At 34.1% G+C, this 17,796-nt stretch overlaps 1 protein-coding gene and 1 long non-coding RNA gene across 4 annotated transcripts in view; both read right to left on the bottom strand.

Annotated features, from left to right (window-relative positions):
• The window catches only part of LOC137396331 (type-2 ice-structuring protein-like), a 78,755-nt gene that overhangs the window by 2,244 nt on the left and 58,715 nt on the right, over positions 1–17,796 (bottom strand). The window lies entirely within an intron of this gene.
• Positions 1,215–16,936, bottom strand: LOC137396332 (uncharacterized). Of its 2 annotated transcripts, none has more exons than XR_010978537.1 (4): positions 16,819–16,936; positions 10,881–10,994; positions 5,260–5,397; positions 1,215–1,848 (listed from the first exon to the last, which is right to left on the bottom strand). It is a non-coding gene; the product is annotated as an uncharacterized lncRNA (long non-coding RNA). The 2 variants fall into 2 exon arrangements; XR_010978536.1 differs by lacking the exon at positions 16,819–16,936 and adding an exon at positions 13,721–13,765.

Below are 17,796 nucleotides of genomic sequence, written 5' to 3'. Positions count from 1 at the left end.
ATATATATCTATCTATCTATATATATATTATATATATATATGTACATGTATGTATATATATATACATATATATACATATATATATATATATATATAGTCAAATTAGATTGAATAGGAGGCCACTTTGGAAAATATATCCACGATATAGGGCTTTCGGATAATAGGAGGCTTCTGATAGGAGGCTTCGCTAGAAACATGCTTAAACAACTCTACTCGTCATGCTGATCGCATACGTATCTATTTTGCATTTTGCATAAATTTTGCCGGAGAGTTCAACATTTTGAAAAATTTTGCAGGTTAGGAGGCTCTGTAGTTTGAAATGGAGGACCTCCCATTAGCGTAAAATTTGAAAATTTTTATACAAAATTCTGAGTTGTCTTCTCTTTTGCAAGAGAAGTTATCCTCTCATTAAATTCAGGGCCTCCTATTATGTTTTTATATCTTGAATTAGATAGTCCTAGTTCCAAGCTCTACTTCTTTTCTTTTTATATAAATTTAGCTAACTATGATATTTAGTTTGGTTCTTTTTACTTGTAATGAACCTTTATTGCATCATTTAATTTTCTATCAATTGGTTAAAAAGGCGAACTAATCCCTGAAACCCCATTTCAGGGATTTTGTCAACAGAAACTAAGAAAACCGATTTGCAGGCACATCTGTGGGTGCTTTGATCTAAAGTTTATCATACATATTATTCATAAAATTGAAAACTTATGCTTTCCCTTAATAGCTTGTTAGTGGGCATGCATGGCAAAAACAAGCACTTTGTCCATTTAAAAAAAGTTGTAATAAGTTGCAATAAAAGCTAGGATGGTATTGACATCAAGTAATTGGTATTGAAACCATCCTAGTTGTCAAATAGAAAACTTTTAAAACGTATATTAATTAAAACAGTGCATACATTCATGCTGCCAAATATGCCTGGTAGAGTCAGAGACACCCAATTTTTAAAACATAAGTGTCAAACATGGGAGATTTGCATACCTGTGGCCACATTTATTACTTATACAATTCGATTTAGTCAAGTCATTGCTACTGAAGCAAAACTGGGAAATATAGCATATGTGGGGCCCTTTGGATTGTAAAAGGTTTCAGATAAGAGCTTTCGATGAAACCATGCAGTAACATTGAACACACTGTGCAGATTTCATGCATGTATATCTAACTCGCATTTATCAACATTGGTCAGCATATTTCTTTAAAAAAAACCCAAACTTACTCAAAAGGAAAAAAATTGACTCTTTAAGCAACCCCGTCAAGGAGTTGAGTTTACAGAAAAGGAAAGCTCAATATAAGTACGTCAAACAAATTGCTCAAGTGAGTGCAACGGTGACAAATAAAATATTCTTAAAACACAGTGAGTTTGTATAAATCTAAAAGTCTTTAGTGCAAATGGAGCAACCTATCAAAAGCAGGCCAAACAGCTGTTACATTACCAAAAGATTAAAAATCAAAGCATTCACAAGAATACCATAAAACATTTATCAACAAAAGTGGAATATTTTATTTCTGTCAAATAAAGCTGTAGAGCTTCAAAACACTGAGCTCTATAATTGTCTTGCAAATTGTGTGACCATCTCCTGGCACCTCGAGTATAATGTGTGAAGTTGTGGTAGCTGTAACTAATGGCTCTGCACAACGTTTAAAATATGATTTTAGCTAGAGATCTTAGAAGCGATTCGCAAGAGAACTTTGCTGACTGTAGACACGCCCAGCTACAGAAAGAACTTTAAGGTTGGATGTCATTCCAGTCACTGGATGCCTTTTTGGAAATTGAACATCAACTTGTTGTTTGAAGGTTAGGCAATCTAGACCACTTTGCCTCCACTGGTAAATATGCTGCTCTACCTGCAAAGAAACCATTTATTAACCTGTTAGTATAGTTAAAAATTAGGAGAATGTTGAACACTACTCATTTTACAGACTTTCCCAAGATATCAAACCAGCTTTAAAACAATACTGACTAAAAAGTGTGCTCCATCATGTTGTTTTAGAACGCTTAGGAGATTGGCCAGAAACTTGAAGAGTAGGCTTTGGCAGCTAGCTATATTGGTGGCTGTACTAAATGTAGGTCACACAGAAGATGCTTTCCTACTGAAACTCTGCATAATTATGTTTGCCCTAAAGAGATTGCAGTTCTCACTATGTTGATGTTTTGCCTAAAAAAAAATTAACCTAGTAAGCCTTAAAAAATTATTGTTTCGATGTTGTTAACACAAGTTAACTCAATAAAAGTAAAAAACAACAAACATTATCATTAATGCTTTCTTTTAAGCTAAAGCTTTTTTGTCAAACTATTAGGTAAGAATGGTATCTTTTAAATATAAAATGTAATGAATAGTTGGGTTAAGAAAAGCATTATTTTACAAACTAATAATTACAGCGTTTCCATTCCTCTTATTTCTAAGCAAAATGCACCAAAATCTACAAAATTTTACACATTCAGCCTGTACTGTGATGAGAACCGTGTCTGTCCATATAAAGCCAGCGTTGGATAATGGAAAAATATTGCATCCCGCTGGATTTGAACTTGCAACATTTACCTTGCTAGACTGACACCACAAAAACTATGCTAATTAACCTTGTAATAATTTGCAATATTTGAATGCATAATTATTGCAACTGATAATCTTTTACAGCACTCTACACTGCCAGGGTATTTGTTGGTACAAGCCAAGTTGATTCAAAACTTCTTAAGCTGAGTAAAATTCCTAACTGTCTACACGGTCAATTTTTTCCATGCACAGATTGACTATGAATTGTATAAAAGTCCCTTTTCATTCAGTTGGCCTTTAACACTGTAAGGTTTATGTGTATGAATATGCCTTTCACTGCAATGCATACGTGTACAAATTAAGCATAGGGTTACTGCCAGGTTACTCTGCAAAGCAGAGTTGTCCTCTCGTGCACTCCAAACAAATCCTAAATATTTAGGATTATACATTAATCATTAATTATATAGAAATTATTGAAATTCTTGAAATAGTTTAGAAGTTTCTATTAAAACAGAGTTTCAGCTTTTGTTTACACCATTTAGTCTCTGCTTATATGATAAAGCTACTCTTTGCCATTAGCATGTCTGTGCAAATGCGCTCGTTTATAACAGTTCATCTTCGTAGACTATTTGAGATGACCAGAATAAATTCTAGCTCAGCAAAAAATTTAACTCTGATGCTCATATCAACTGATTTGACAATTAAAAAACATTCAGTTTTGAAGGTAGTAAACATGAATTTGGAGATCAAACAGAAGGTGAGGTGAATAAAAGCCACAAGAGACAGACTGCTACTTGTTGCGGCTAGCTAACAAAGTAAAATCAGTGTCTGTATGACTTATCATTTATCCATCGTCGGGAAGAGCTTGGGAGCAAGATAGATTTTGATGAGACTAGATATCATGACATTCAGCTTGGTATACAGACGGTCCCCAACCTACGAACGAGTTACGTTCCGAACAATTGTTTGTACAGTGAATTTGTTCGTAAGTTGCTTCAGTGCTATATTTTGTATTATAACTTATGCTTAAGGCCTACATGTATATAAGTATATTGAAGGTTTATATTAGTATGTTTAAGGCTTGTATAAGTAACCTGTAAATTGGTTTGTACTAAAAAAAACTTTTTAATAAAATGGAGAGAATACTGTGGTGGACGCCGGGCCATGACACAGCATTTCTTATTGATCGTATGTGTTGTCCTTTTTTATTATATCATTGTTTCACTCGTTATGCTATTGTTATATCTGATATCATGGTATAACACTATCATTTATCGTCACTTTTATTGTTGTCATACCAACTCGCTAGCGGTCCTATTTATTCACCTTGTTAGCCGGTGTTCTCACCGTTTGCCGTTAGGACGGAACAGTTGATATTACTAAATATAATGGAGCGCTCTCATTTATTTGAGCAGAGCAGATAGATGTACGCTCCTCGAATAGTAAAATTACCTTCGCTAATAAAAAAGCTGAATGGGACTACACACACTCTCTTCTTTTTATTTATTAGTCTAGATCGTGCCAAGTAAAGGTCGGCAAACTCCTTTACAATACATACAGGAAAAATAAAAAAAGTTCTTTGCGCACTGGAGATACGTTCACGCACTTATGCACTGCAACGAACTGGGCAGAGGAAGGTGGATGCTGGGTGATGCTTCTATGTAGCGCCTCTTTCTGCCGCTAATAAGTCGGTAATACCGTCGGTATAATCGATGAATATACGCGCAGACCTGTTCGTATGTACCGTTGTTTGTAACTCGAATGTTCGTAAGTAGGAAACCGTCTGTATTAACACTCCAAAGCTTTCACTGATAGATCCCCTTCAAATATTTCTGATTTCTTGCGAGGCGAATCATTTTACATATTTTTGACAAAAATGACAATCTCTAATGACAAACTAGTTTAACAATGTATTGGTATCTATAATAGCGAACCCTATGCATCTTATCATTGCTCAAGTTTGGCAAGAATGTAAGCAATATTTTTAAGGACAACTATGAAAATTTTGTTAATAATTTTGGGAACTTTCACCAACTTGACACTTTACCCTATATGGCATAACTTATGTTGGTCAAACAAAAGCTTTACATAAATTCTTTACATTGAGAGGAATTTGCGTTATAATAGGTATAGGCCTACATGTACATTATAGCAAAATTTGCTGTACAGCTATTCCAACCAGATAAAAATCTGACCTATGCCCACACTACAGAAAATTCATAATTTGAGTTAAAATACTTGGATTTAAGTTAGAATATGACCTAAAAGTCAATGAAAGGAACTTAAGTTTACTTTTCACATAGGAAACAAATACATTATGCTTATGAAACAATGCAAGTGTTTTGGCCTTAAAGTTTGGCTTATTTATGTATAAACTTAAAAACATTACTTTTCATTTTGTGGGTTTTCACTGTCCACAAAAGACCCTGGTCCCCGTTTATCCCAAAAATTGAATGGTTACTGCAGAAAACAGCTATGACAGGCCGAACAGGATTTGGAACAAAAGGTACATTTCTCACAAACAGAGATTGTAAATGGTACAAAAATGCAAGTTAAGCAATACGAGTGTCATTCAGAGTTAAAAAAAGCTATAGCTTGTTGCATACTATTAGATACATCGTCCAAATACATATTATTGAAATTTTCGGACTAGCACAAATTTTTTCATCTCAATATTTGTAAAATACATCTAAAAAAATATTGTTTTTCACCAAGGTTCATTCTATGTCACTCAATATTTTGGTGTTTTGACACCCTAATTTACCTTCACTAAGTTCCTTTGTCCGCTCTCCTCTGACCAGAAACCTCCCCAAATATGTAAGCTTTTGTAACCTTGAATCGCCAATTCTTTAGATAACTTGTCTAGCACCAGAGTCGGTGCAGAACATGTTATAGCAACACCCTGCAATTAGTAATAACAAAATAGAAATATCACATTTTTTGAATGAATGATTTTCCGATTTAAATTAAACTCTTTTCATAGCTAATCAATTGAAAGCTCATTGCTTGCTGCAAAAAAAGGAAAAAACTGAGAAAGCAGAAGTGCATCTGATATTTTAGCTTATGACTCTCAATCCCAGCTTTGATATTTGTCACCATTGTGATTTGTAGGCAATAGAAGAACGCGAGTTAAGCAATGTAAAAACTTATTCATATCCTATTAAAAAAAGGACTTCAAATATTGAAGTGGTATTTCAAAAGCAATTACTCATTCGTAAAATTCATAGTCAGTAGTCTGACCCTGATCTGGACTTGGCTTTTAGATATTATTGCAAAGTAAAGTTTAGAGCTGGTCACCATAGGTTTTAACTGTGAGTTTCAGTTTCTATCCCAGACACTATGCTTACATATAGTCTGTACAAGTGCTATCGTCAGTGGACAGGCAACCAGAATGCAAGAACATGACAACTATAAACATGCAAGGGTGAATAGGAGCTGTATACACCAATAGTCCAATTTGTAAAACGGAAAAACTAGCAAATGACATTCAACTAAATTGTTGTTGATGACAGCTCTGCACAAGCTTCAGCTAAACATTCACAGATAATAATTACATAAGAAAATACACAAACTAAAAAGCAATAATACTTAGTCAATACTAAGAATGATTACGAAGTTTAAGAATATTAATCAAAATTACGTACAGTGGCACTCGCATACCGCTGTTGCTTGAAAGGTATGTTTCCAAAAGAAAATCTTGTCATTTTTCTAAAAGATTACTAATGCTTAAAGGTTGACATGCAACAAAATTCACGCTACAGTTATTTGGTATCAAAAGATTCATATGTGTTACTCTGTTGTGTTGCATGTGCAATATATGTAGAAATGTGATAACATGCTCTTAAAAGCTCAAAAGCGAAAAGTTAATCGCCGCCATCACGAAATTGCCGAAGATTAGAATCCCGTTCCAAAAATGGGTCAAATGGAACGTAGCTCGACAAGATGGCTTCTGTTTACACTTTCATGCAACCTCATTCATTCAAATATTTTCACAATTACGCTTCACGCATTCAATGAAACGATGTCTATTGTCCTCAAGCATCTGTTTCCTCATCACTGTATTGATGTCACTTTGAGCACTGATATCTCAAAACCTACCGTAAAAAATGGTTTAATTTTTAACCTTAGCTCGAAGGAATGCATATCATCATCTGATAAGCATGACAAACCTGTTGGTCACCTGTGATAGTCAAAAAATGCTGCGAAAATTATGCGCGCTGTTTGGCAAGAAGCATGGGTCACATGATCAGATTGCGACTAGACGATTAGATCAACCCAAAACAAAATTGTAAACTAGCGAGCATCTATATTTGGTAAGAGCTCTTTGGCGAAACCCAAAGTTTATGTCATAAACTAGTGCTACAAGAAGTTTTATATTGAGCCTTTTACGGAACTTACAATTCATGTGAGAAGATCACGTGTCAAAACAATAACCAAATCATTTTACTATGTCAGAGAAATGAATTGATTCCAATCTACGGCGGTTTCGGGATCGCGGAGATTAACTGTTTCTTTTTTAGCTTTTAAGAGCTTGTAATCACAGTTCTCCATATTTTGCACCCACAACACAGCAGAGTAAGCCATGGTGAATCTTTTGATACCAAATAACCGTAATGAAATTTTGTTGCAAGTCAACCTTCAACAAGCAAAATGATAACAAGCTCCAGTACCATGCATTGACAACTTGGGCAGCTAAGTCGTACATGCAAATTAGATGAGTATTTTACGGTATTGTGGAAAGGCCAATAATTAACCAATATTTGAGTTTTCATCAAATTAAAGTACATTTAATGGGCCATTTTAGCAGCGCAAAGAAAGCACATTTCTGATGACCATTTGCACTAATTTAGGGCAGGTAGTAGGAGTGAAACAAATTGGTTCGACTTATTTTAGTCAAAAATGGATACAAGTATTAGCCAAATGAAAGTTTGTTACGGAAAGTTCTATCATAAGAACATAATTTGAAATAAATTATATAATAAACTTCTTGCAGTTGCTTCATTTTGTCCTGCAAACACATTAAAATCTGTAATAGAAAACAAGACACCTATACAAAATCAAAACTGGTAGTTAATTTCTGTTAGTGATGACATATTTTTTATTGTAGTTCTACAATAGCACTATAAGTTCCAAACAGTGCATTAACTATTAATATGTGTCATGATCACAGAATTCATGGTAAGTCGGGATTACAAGATTTAGCAAACAAAATTTTGATTCTAGCCTAATTACAGCAGATTAAATGGTCAAAAAACTGAAGCACGTTTACCATTAGTGCAAAAACATAGATCCAAGAAAACTGGTATTAAAGTTTTAGAAACGAAAACCAATGTAAAGTTTTGTTTACATTTCAAAACGACATAGCAACCAATATCAAGATATTGTGATATTTATCTAGATTTCTGTACTTAGATCCAAAAAACTATGCTGAATTTAAAAATCTAAACAGATTTTAGCTGGTTGTCAAAGAAATAGCTGTATATTTATAAGAAAGTGTATTACTTATTTTTGCAGATATTAAAAACAGCTTGATTGTATTGCGATATTGGGCACACCCAAATCATCAACCAAATCTTTAGAAAATTAACAACAGTAACATATTGCACACCATCGGTCACTATATACTTCGACCTTGCAAACTCGAATAATTATTCTCATAACTAAATCTGATTATAATTTCATAAAAATTGAATAATTATTCTTATTATTAAATATTGTAGTAATCTTGTAAGAATCGTTAGGAAAATATCACCACAACTCCCTTTACTTTCACTGCTTTTGACATCAGTTAGAATACCAAAGTACTCATTACAAGCGTCCAAAATGTCAAAGTTACCTTTAAATTCGGCAAAAAAGAAACAATTATTTTTAGCGGACACCATTTTTCAGTACTTCTTGTTTAGCATAGCAACGGTTTTAAGTTTTTTTTCGATGGTAAAATACTTTTATTGGCTAAACTGACTTCAGATTCAGAAAGATCACTCTTTCATTGGTCCAGACCTACAGGTTACAAAATTTGTTACCAATATTATAAGTTCAGTTGGTGCAACTTCAAAGTCGAATAACTCAACTTCGTGATTTGCGACTTAACCATGGTTTCTGTGACCGCAACCCATATGATCTACCTGCAGATAACTTCAACTCCTTTACTAACAAATGGATCTCTCTACCGAGACATACGTGTTTCGTGAAATTAATTTTTAAAAGAGTGTATAAATGGTTATAACTTTACACCCCAATTGTTTATTAACAATATTTTTATAGCAAGTTTGTCAGCATAAGTTTTTAAGTTAGTTCATGCCCCCAAAAATATTACAAACGAGTTGTCGAGTGAGAGGGACCATTTTTCGTCCATTTTGAAATTACTGTGAGGTAAGCACAAAACTCTAGTCGGATGATTTATGAATATTATTAGTTTACATGTTAATTAATCTGATGAACATAATTACTCTCATTAGTACTATTGCTCAATAAAGTTACTCAGTCTATAGATCTGAAGTTAGTAACCATTTATGGCTATATTGCTTCTGAAATTACTGGTCATCAGTAAGAAGATTTCATAAAACAAGTTTTTGCAAAGCAAAACTATGCTCAGGTTGTAAACGCATTCTTATTTGCTCAACATATGCAAATAATAGCTTTTTTCAATCAGGTATAGATGTAATAAGATAATTTACTAATTAATCAGTAATCGGAAACAATTTGTACAAAAGCTTGCTAAAGCCGCATCATGCAGCACTTGGCCATACAGAAACACATTGCCAAACGAGCTGTACTATTGGTAGTTTAAGAATTGACACTGAAACAGCTTCAACATAAAATTAAGACATAAGAAATCAGTGCAAAAACTGCTTCGTATTACATTTACTTCATGCCTTGTTGTAATTGAGCATCATACTGGGTGCACAATTAGGAAAAATGGCTGCAAGATCAAAATTTACCAAGTCTTTAATTTGTTAATGAAGCCGTGATAAAAAACAATTTAGACAATTTATGCAGAACTTAAATGCAACTGCATTTCATCAGCATTTTTATAAGCAGGCTTAGTGTAAAAAAACAGAGTAAGAGCCATACTACAAGTTCATGAAGTTTTGAACAAATTGTTACTTTACCCTTCAATATGTTGTAAAATGCTAAGACAAGGTTAAAAAATTATTGACGCTGTTGGAAGAGAGAACGTTTCAAATGCCTCTAGATTTCATAAAAACAGCTAAAAATGATGGCCAGGGTTCTTGAGGACACTTTTATTTGTATGAAAGATTGGTAGATAGAACATTATTACACAAACAGACAATTCCAGAATTAAAGCGCAAACATTATGGCCATGAAGGGTAAATAAAAATTGTTTCAAAGTAAAAGCCAAAAGGTTATTGTGCCTGGTAGTGGTAGCATCATTACCATATCATTTTTCTATTGAATAACGTAATACACTTTTTATTAGAATAGAACAGACATTGGTACATTAATTTGTCCTACATGTGATGGCTCTTATTAAAGACCTAATTTTCACCAATAAAAGGTGCCCTCAGATTAAGATGACCTTATTTATGAACCACACCGCCTATCAGAGTTTTTTAACATACACATTAATCAGCAGAAGGTTTTACGCCTAATGTTACCGACAAAAAATCTAAAAAGTGTGTTGCAGTATGAGCTTGGTCAGGTTCTCATCCTCTTTTGCTGATACAATAGGTAGCAATCAGTAGTCCATTTTCCAAAGGTTTATTTATTGCCCATTTCTAAAACCTTGGTAGCTGTAAAGGTCTAACACAGCTGTTTATTGCAATAATAAACTGTAAAAACAAAAATAATGATTCTCAAAAAACTTTGGTCGCTGTTGGCTGTTAACATGTTTTCTATTAGTTAGATGCAGGATGGCGATTGGTTTTTTCCTACTAGGTACACATATGACCGGCTAACTAATTGCCTACTCACTAATAAGAAATGTTTTGTACAAAGATTTTTTAGCGCATTGCTCTTGGTTATAAGCGTACATTGTGCTGAGCTGCACTGCGCAGCCTGTTGTACGCACTCAGTTAATGGATTATGTTAATCTGATTGTGTTTTAGACTTTTTCCATTCGGAAAACCCAGGCTACACTCATTAAGAAATACATTCAATCTTTAAAAAATGGTTAATATTTTAATACTTTGATATTGTATTTGTACAATTTAAATATCAATTGTACATGCCACTCCGTACATGGTTATTTTGCTTCATAACTATAGTTTTACTGTTTTTGCGGATTGTCAGTGCTATAGTATTTTAGTGTAGCCAACTCCCCAATGAAATGACTGCAGGCTCCAGAGCTCACTTTAGTCATCAAAGCCCAATTTAATTATCAGAAGATTAGGACTACAAAAAGTAGAGGACTCATCAACTTACCCTTCAGTTTTTCAAAACACTTGTAGGCCAATATGATTAGTTCTGTGAGAACATGATTAAAGAACAATAGTTCTGCGTGGTGAGCTCATCTTCGTTCTCCAGATTAAACAACTTCTACAAAAGAACAAAGATTTTAACATTGTATAAAAAAATAAGTTAATGAGGACTTTATGCACAGAGTCTCTGACCACCTTCAATTTGGTATTGGAAAAAATGTTGAAAGTGAGCTACCGTTAAACCTATATTTGAATGCACCTTGATTTGATTGGCACCGCTATTTGGGACCACATCAGGAGATTGCTTTGAAAATCGAGCGCCATCTTTTTAATGAACGCCAACTCTATTTGAGGAGGTAAGTTACCTTATCAGTATATGTATAGGTTTAGGTATATTCGCCTTTTGTGAAAATATAGCAAGGAGCTTTTAAGGTCCAAACACACTAGGCGATTTTATTGCAAGCGTCATGAGGGCGAAGATATCGCTGGTGCGTGCATAAACACACTTGAGCGATTTACTAGCAAATGATATAATGGGCACGCTCACAAACTGCCAATAAAAATCCGTATCATTAGTTTTTTCGGAGTTGTTGATAAATTTAGGCCAGTCAAAATGTCGTCGTCTAGGCTACAACATAAACAACCTCCACATTTGTTATTAAACCTATCTCCCTTTCAGAGAGTGTACACTGCCTACACTACAAGAAGACAAAAGAAAAACGATTCTTGTATTTTTAGCTGTATTTTTTTTACAATTTTTTATACATATTTTATTTTGTAGTGGTTTTTCATATTTAATATATTAAATATTTACCATTCTCAAAATGGTCAACCGGCGCAACGATTGACTCCGGATGTTGGTTTTCAACTCGGATTTTTTTTAATTTTGTTATGATGGACAGAACTGGGAGTGCTATTATTAAATTCATGAACATTTGAGTGTTCGTTCTGAAGATGTTTCGTAACAAAATAGAAAATTGGAGCTGATGTACGTTGTTGAACATCGGTAAGAAATAATTACCCGCCGTAAAATTACATTCTGGTAAGAACTAACCAATCGAAATGCATCTCGTTAGCAATAAAGTTGTGTAGAGAAATTCTAGCTTTATCGCTCTGCATGAACACGCTGAGTGAATTTTAACGCAGATTAGCTCTAACGCAATATCGCTCTAAATATCGCCTAATTTGTTTTCACCTTAAGAGAATGCTTCAGCGATAACACTTGTTCTATTGAGTCAAATATGCTACAAAGCAAAAAATTACTCTGAATTTGTTGTCGGGGTTTTATAAAAACACCATTATCAGCTTTTTAAATGTCTTAACCGCCAGTACATCAGCAGTCATAATTAAACATTGTCTCAAAAACAAGCGGCCTCAAACTGCCTAAAATATCGTACTAATCAAACATTCCATGTTAAAGAATAGAGAAAGCATAATATTATTATGCTTTATTAGTTATCTTGAGGTGTTGACTGATGTTCTAAAAAAGGAATCAAGGAGATTGACCCCCTAGAAGCTGAGATATAGACAGCCAAACACAGGTCTACCTAATAAAGAATCAGAGGAAAACCCTTCGAAAATCCCAAAAACTGTGACGTATAAAATCGACTTAATGGTCATGAGCCGGAGTTGCGCACCCTTACCGCCGTTATGTATAAGGATTGTTTTGGCTACGAGATGTGAAACGCTTCTCGCGATAGTAAATAATTTACATACTAGCTCTGGTTTCTCAGGAAAATCATCCAAACATTGTGTGGTAAAGGCATTTGCCCACAACCCCTCGCCATGATTTTTTAAAGCAGAAGAGCAGATTTTGACTATTGAGCTTCAAATTTTAACTCGATCTCCACGGATATGCTCCGAAGATCATCTGTTCAACGAACGGCACGTGTATAGTCTATATGCGATATCCGCGATTGCAGTTTGTTTAGAATAAGAAATAGGAATGGGACTTTTTGTTCCTTCATCATTTTTCTACTGTGTATCTACTGCAGCATTCAGTTGATTTTCATGATTATCGTCACTATTAACAGACTGGAAGTTCACTACAGCCATAATCTTAAAAAGACTAACTTGACCGTGCTGCTCTTGCTATAAGAAAAGAAAACGATAACTTTTGCTTTGATTTTTCTATTGATCTATTATCTTATCTATGATTATTTTTTATGATTTATATAATATTCATAATGCATATTATACAAAATAATAATATAACTGCGTATAGAATAAATGATGTAACTAATATAATTTGTAGAAAATTCCAAATGATAACCGAGATTGATGATTGATTATATTTATTAGCTATAGCTATAGTTAAAAAATCTGAACATCGCTAAAGATGAGTCTGGATATGGAAGCTAAGTAGGAGAACAACAAAACTGAGCTGAACTAGCAAGATAGCGAAATGTTGCGAAATAATAGATGCGTGTAATTATTTTATGCTAAAACTAATCTACACGTCAGAGGGACTGGTTCGGAATTCTAGGAGCGATGATTGTTAGGCCCAATTTGATTGTTCTATACTTCCAGGGATTAAACCAATTAAAACGCCGTGATTGTTATAGGAGAGCGCATTAGTTGGCTTAATTGACCAATGGCACACAAGTCGATTTCATACGTCATATATTGATGATTACCAAAACACTTTTGTTTTTGGTAGACCTGTGTTTGGCTGGCTATATCTCAGCTTCTGGTTGGTCAATCTCCTTAATTCTTTTTTTAGAACATCAGTCAACACCTCAAGATGAGTAATAAAGCATAATAATATTATGTTTTCTCTATTCTTTAAGTGGAAAGAAATTGGGATAAACTACAGCATTGAAATTAAAGCACTCTCACACTCACTTCATGAACAGTTCTGTCAAAATCTTTACTGATAACTCGGCTTGCACTTTTATACCATTAAGTGCCAGAGTCACATCTAGAAGCAATAGGTCGGCTTTGCGCTAGAGGACAAGCAAGGCTAAAAGTGATAAAAATTAGATAATACACAATAAACTTTCAAGTTCAATTAGTGATGAGGGAGCAAAAGTATCCTACATGGGAGCTATTGCACACTTTAAACATGATATTTGTACCTCACAAACTCACATGGTCTTTTAGAGTAAAGTAGATGCTCCTATAACGTATACCTCCTATAGCATAAATTCTAGAAAAAGTCGGGCAATTTTGTGAAGTTTTTGCTTCGTACCGCGTAAAAATCTCCATATAACTTAAAGTGTATCATCGGGCGAGTTCTAAAGTTTGATTTGAGTGTTAGTCTGTCTCGCCACACCTGCGAGAAAAGAAAGCGACATACAGCGGTGTCAGAAAGTATTTGTCCACCTCAAACCTCACTGCCCATTTTAGGTAAATTTGTTGTAGTAGTCATGTAGAGGGATTGAACCCTGACAAACCATGCATCATTTAAAAGTAAATTAACATTAGATCTTGTTGACACCATCAGTAATAAAATTACGGTTAATCAGGGATCAATAATCATTTTTAGGCCAATCAATGTGAATCAGTGCTTATTAACTCATTTTCAAACGCAATATGACATTAATAATTTTCAAGTGGAATATTATCACAACAATAGAGATCATGTTGGACAGCATGTGCAGCAAAGGTTTACAGTTTTGCTTGTTAAAAGAGGAACAGCTAGAGATCCCAGAATTCATACCAGCGTCAACATCAACCATGGATAAGAAATGTGTCAACGACCTCATCATTCGCCTGCATACGATGGGCAATCTGAGCAATAGAAAAATAGCGAAGAAGCTTAGAGTATTTCAATCTAAAGAAAATTAAGTGGTAAAGAAATGAATGCAGCATCAAACCACCAAAGATCTACCATGATCAAGGTGTTTGAAAAAACCAGCTGTCCAACATGATTGCTGGTTTCAGATTATGAACACTCTAGCGCTCGTGAGGCTTGTTCACAGCATGCCTAAGGCTGCAGAATGGTTATAGTCTGCAAAGGCTACCAGATAAAATATTAAAATGCAAAACAACACCAATGGCTTTTTTCTGGGCCCATAACAGTACAAGACCGTTATTTTCAATTTAGAAAATAATTAAAGAAGAGATAATAACAAAATTTGCGATGACATATTTTCTGGTATGCAGTGTGAATTAGTAGGCAGCGGTTGATACAATAGAAGATATTTGGCAATTTTAAAATCTAGTTATTTCTATTTTTCAGCTCATTAGGATTGTTTTGATACAGGGTTTTATGTATGCAGTGCAAAATATTTCCAAATTATGATGAATTTATTGCAGTGCTACACTTACTTAAACAGGCAGACAAAGATTTTTTCCCAACACTGTACATAAAGCATTATACATATAATACATACAATTTCCATAACATTCTGACTCTTGTGATAATTTGTCTGAAGTGACAACGGAACAGAAAATAGGTACATATAGCAGTGCAATTGTTGATAAATACTTTAAGGCTATTGGTCGGTGCATCTGAATGTCACGAGTTGGAGTTGCAATCTTGAGCTCTTAAGAACGAATAGATGACGAAAAGGTACTATCGCTTTTTTATAGTGAAACTATTTTTTCTTAGTCAATTGTTGTAAGTCGCTGTCGCGTCAAACTATGCGCTCTTCATCAAATTATTGTCAAATTACCACAATCATGGTCTATTAAACCAATGAGGTTGATCATGAAAAGTTGTCGATGAAAACCAATAATACAGTTAAGGCACCGCCAATACATTCAAAAGAATGTAAGTCGGATTCTCACATGAGTGAGTTTGGAAAGGTCCTGAAATGGTTTAGACAATTTACATGTATGTTAACATTCTTATAATGAAAAATCCTTATCATGTAAACGTTCCTAGAACTGATCATCTCATTTTAGCAGCGCCTACTGTACAGTCATGTCTGATATGAGAGCAAAATGCATTCTGGGACAAAAGCTCGCAAGTTAATTTTCTTAAAGTCCTATCTCAAAAATGTTTTTTATATAAATTAACTAAAGATAAATTATTGTGTTGCCATCCTCTAAAAAACTACCAATAAGAGATATTACAATGAAAAAATACATGATTTTATCTATTCATGCTCTATACCCATGCCCCCAAGGCTACAAATACCTATGTAAAGGTTATGGTCTGCATTAAAATGTAGCAGTATTATGCACAACATAATTTTGAGTAGTGGCAGTATGCAGCAGTCCATACAGTAGCATACCGTATGGAGTTCTTACCTTTCAGAGAATCATAGCACTAATGATTGTGAGAGAGAGACCTGATGCAACACGCTTGGTACGCTACACTTTTGTGGCATCGCATAAAAAAACTTAAAGTATAAATTTAATATAACTAAATTCAGCTTAATAAAAAATTCTTGAAAAAAATGTTCTGATCTTATATTAGAGCTAATTCTATTTTTTCTTCATTTTAATTTTTAAATCATCTCTTCCTGGCTGGAAACTTCTCGATTTGCTTATACTCTCATTTCCAGCCAAACTTTTTAAAACAAATCTGAAGCAGACCTGACGGGAAAACCAAGTGATGTAGTTTCCGTAACTGGCCTTTCGCATCTTTGGGCATTTAGTGATACATCAAAAACCACCTTGCAAGCTCGCATCTCTAATTTTCTAGAATTTCAAGGCGAAAGTGGGTAGTGAGATAGTGAACGGTACAGAATTTGTGTAAACATAAATTGCTTGAATTCTTAAATCTATTCGTTGGTTATTGTTATATATATATATATATATAACAATATATTTATTTTGAAGGTTTGGGGTAGACTGACACAATCTTCTGAAGAATCAATTGATTTCCTATAGCCGGTTTGGGTATTGACTCGTGTTCGCTTCAAATTCTGTATCATTTACGATTTTGCTACCCATGAAAGTTTATTATAAGTTATGACTAATGTGTTGAGAGTATATGGGAGGTCATTAAGTACAAAGCCCATCAAGTCAAGTAGTCAATGATGACTTACCAGCTGTTCAAAATTAGGTTGGGTACGTGTCTAATGACAGGGAAGAAGCGTTCAACTGACATTTATGATCTACTCATCACCAAAATCTTCCGGAAGACAATGCAAGGAAGAGGACCTTGATGACTGCCCAGGCCTATATAGATGAAAGAACCGTGAGTCACCACCGGTTTGTATGTCAATGAATTTGATATAGAAATACATAAAGTGCTGGTCAAATGAAAAGCAATACACGAGATGTTATGGATGAATAGCTATGCAAATGGCTTTGTACTAACCCTTGGTATGAAATATTACCCAAGCCTGTGTCATTAGACAGCAACCACATTTGCTAGTTAAAGCTCTAATTTTCAAATAAATTAGACAATGCTATGTAAATACATGTAAGATAATATCATAGTTGTTAAATATAAATACAAACTTGTAAAAATCCATGATACGAAACCGAGTTTTAACCCGTTGATCCTTGCTCGATCTAATCAATGCGTGTCAGTAAACCTAGACAATATGTCCAGCAATCCGAAGTTATTAATTTTTTACCAAATATATCTAAACGTGCTAACAATGCAATGATATTTGGTGAAACAGCAGTACAAAAAGTCGGACAACCTACAGCAGATGTCATCAAACAGAAAAAAACAGTATGTCACCATTATTCGGGCTAAAACTATAAAAGTTCGCACGATTTTAAACACTCATTAAACATTTACAGATAATATTCATCCATAGCACGCTCATCATTTTTTCATGACTCAAAATATACTGGAAATTTATATTTATTATCATAAAATTCCACATTTGTATCACAGTCATTTATGACCTACCAACGAATGAGTCATATTGATTGTTTCGCGATATCATTCTAATAAAATGTGTTATTATAATGAAAGAAGTAGATAAAGATACGTGAAAAATGTTAAAAATGGAAGTGAAATTTAGAATCTAACATCCTGCGCAAGAATTAATTTTATTAGTTTTTGC

Source organism: Watersipora subatra, chromosome 5 (genome assembly GCF_963576615.1).
Source record: "Watersipora subatra chromosome 5, tzWatSuba1.1, whole genome shotgun sequence".
NCBI lineage: Eukaryota > Metazoa > Bryozoa > Gymnolaemata > Cheilostomatida > Watersiporidae > Watersipora > Watersipora subatra.
This window is presented reverse-complemented; position numbering and strand designations above follow the sequence as displayed.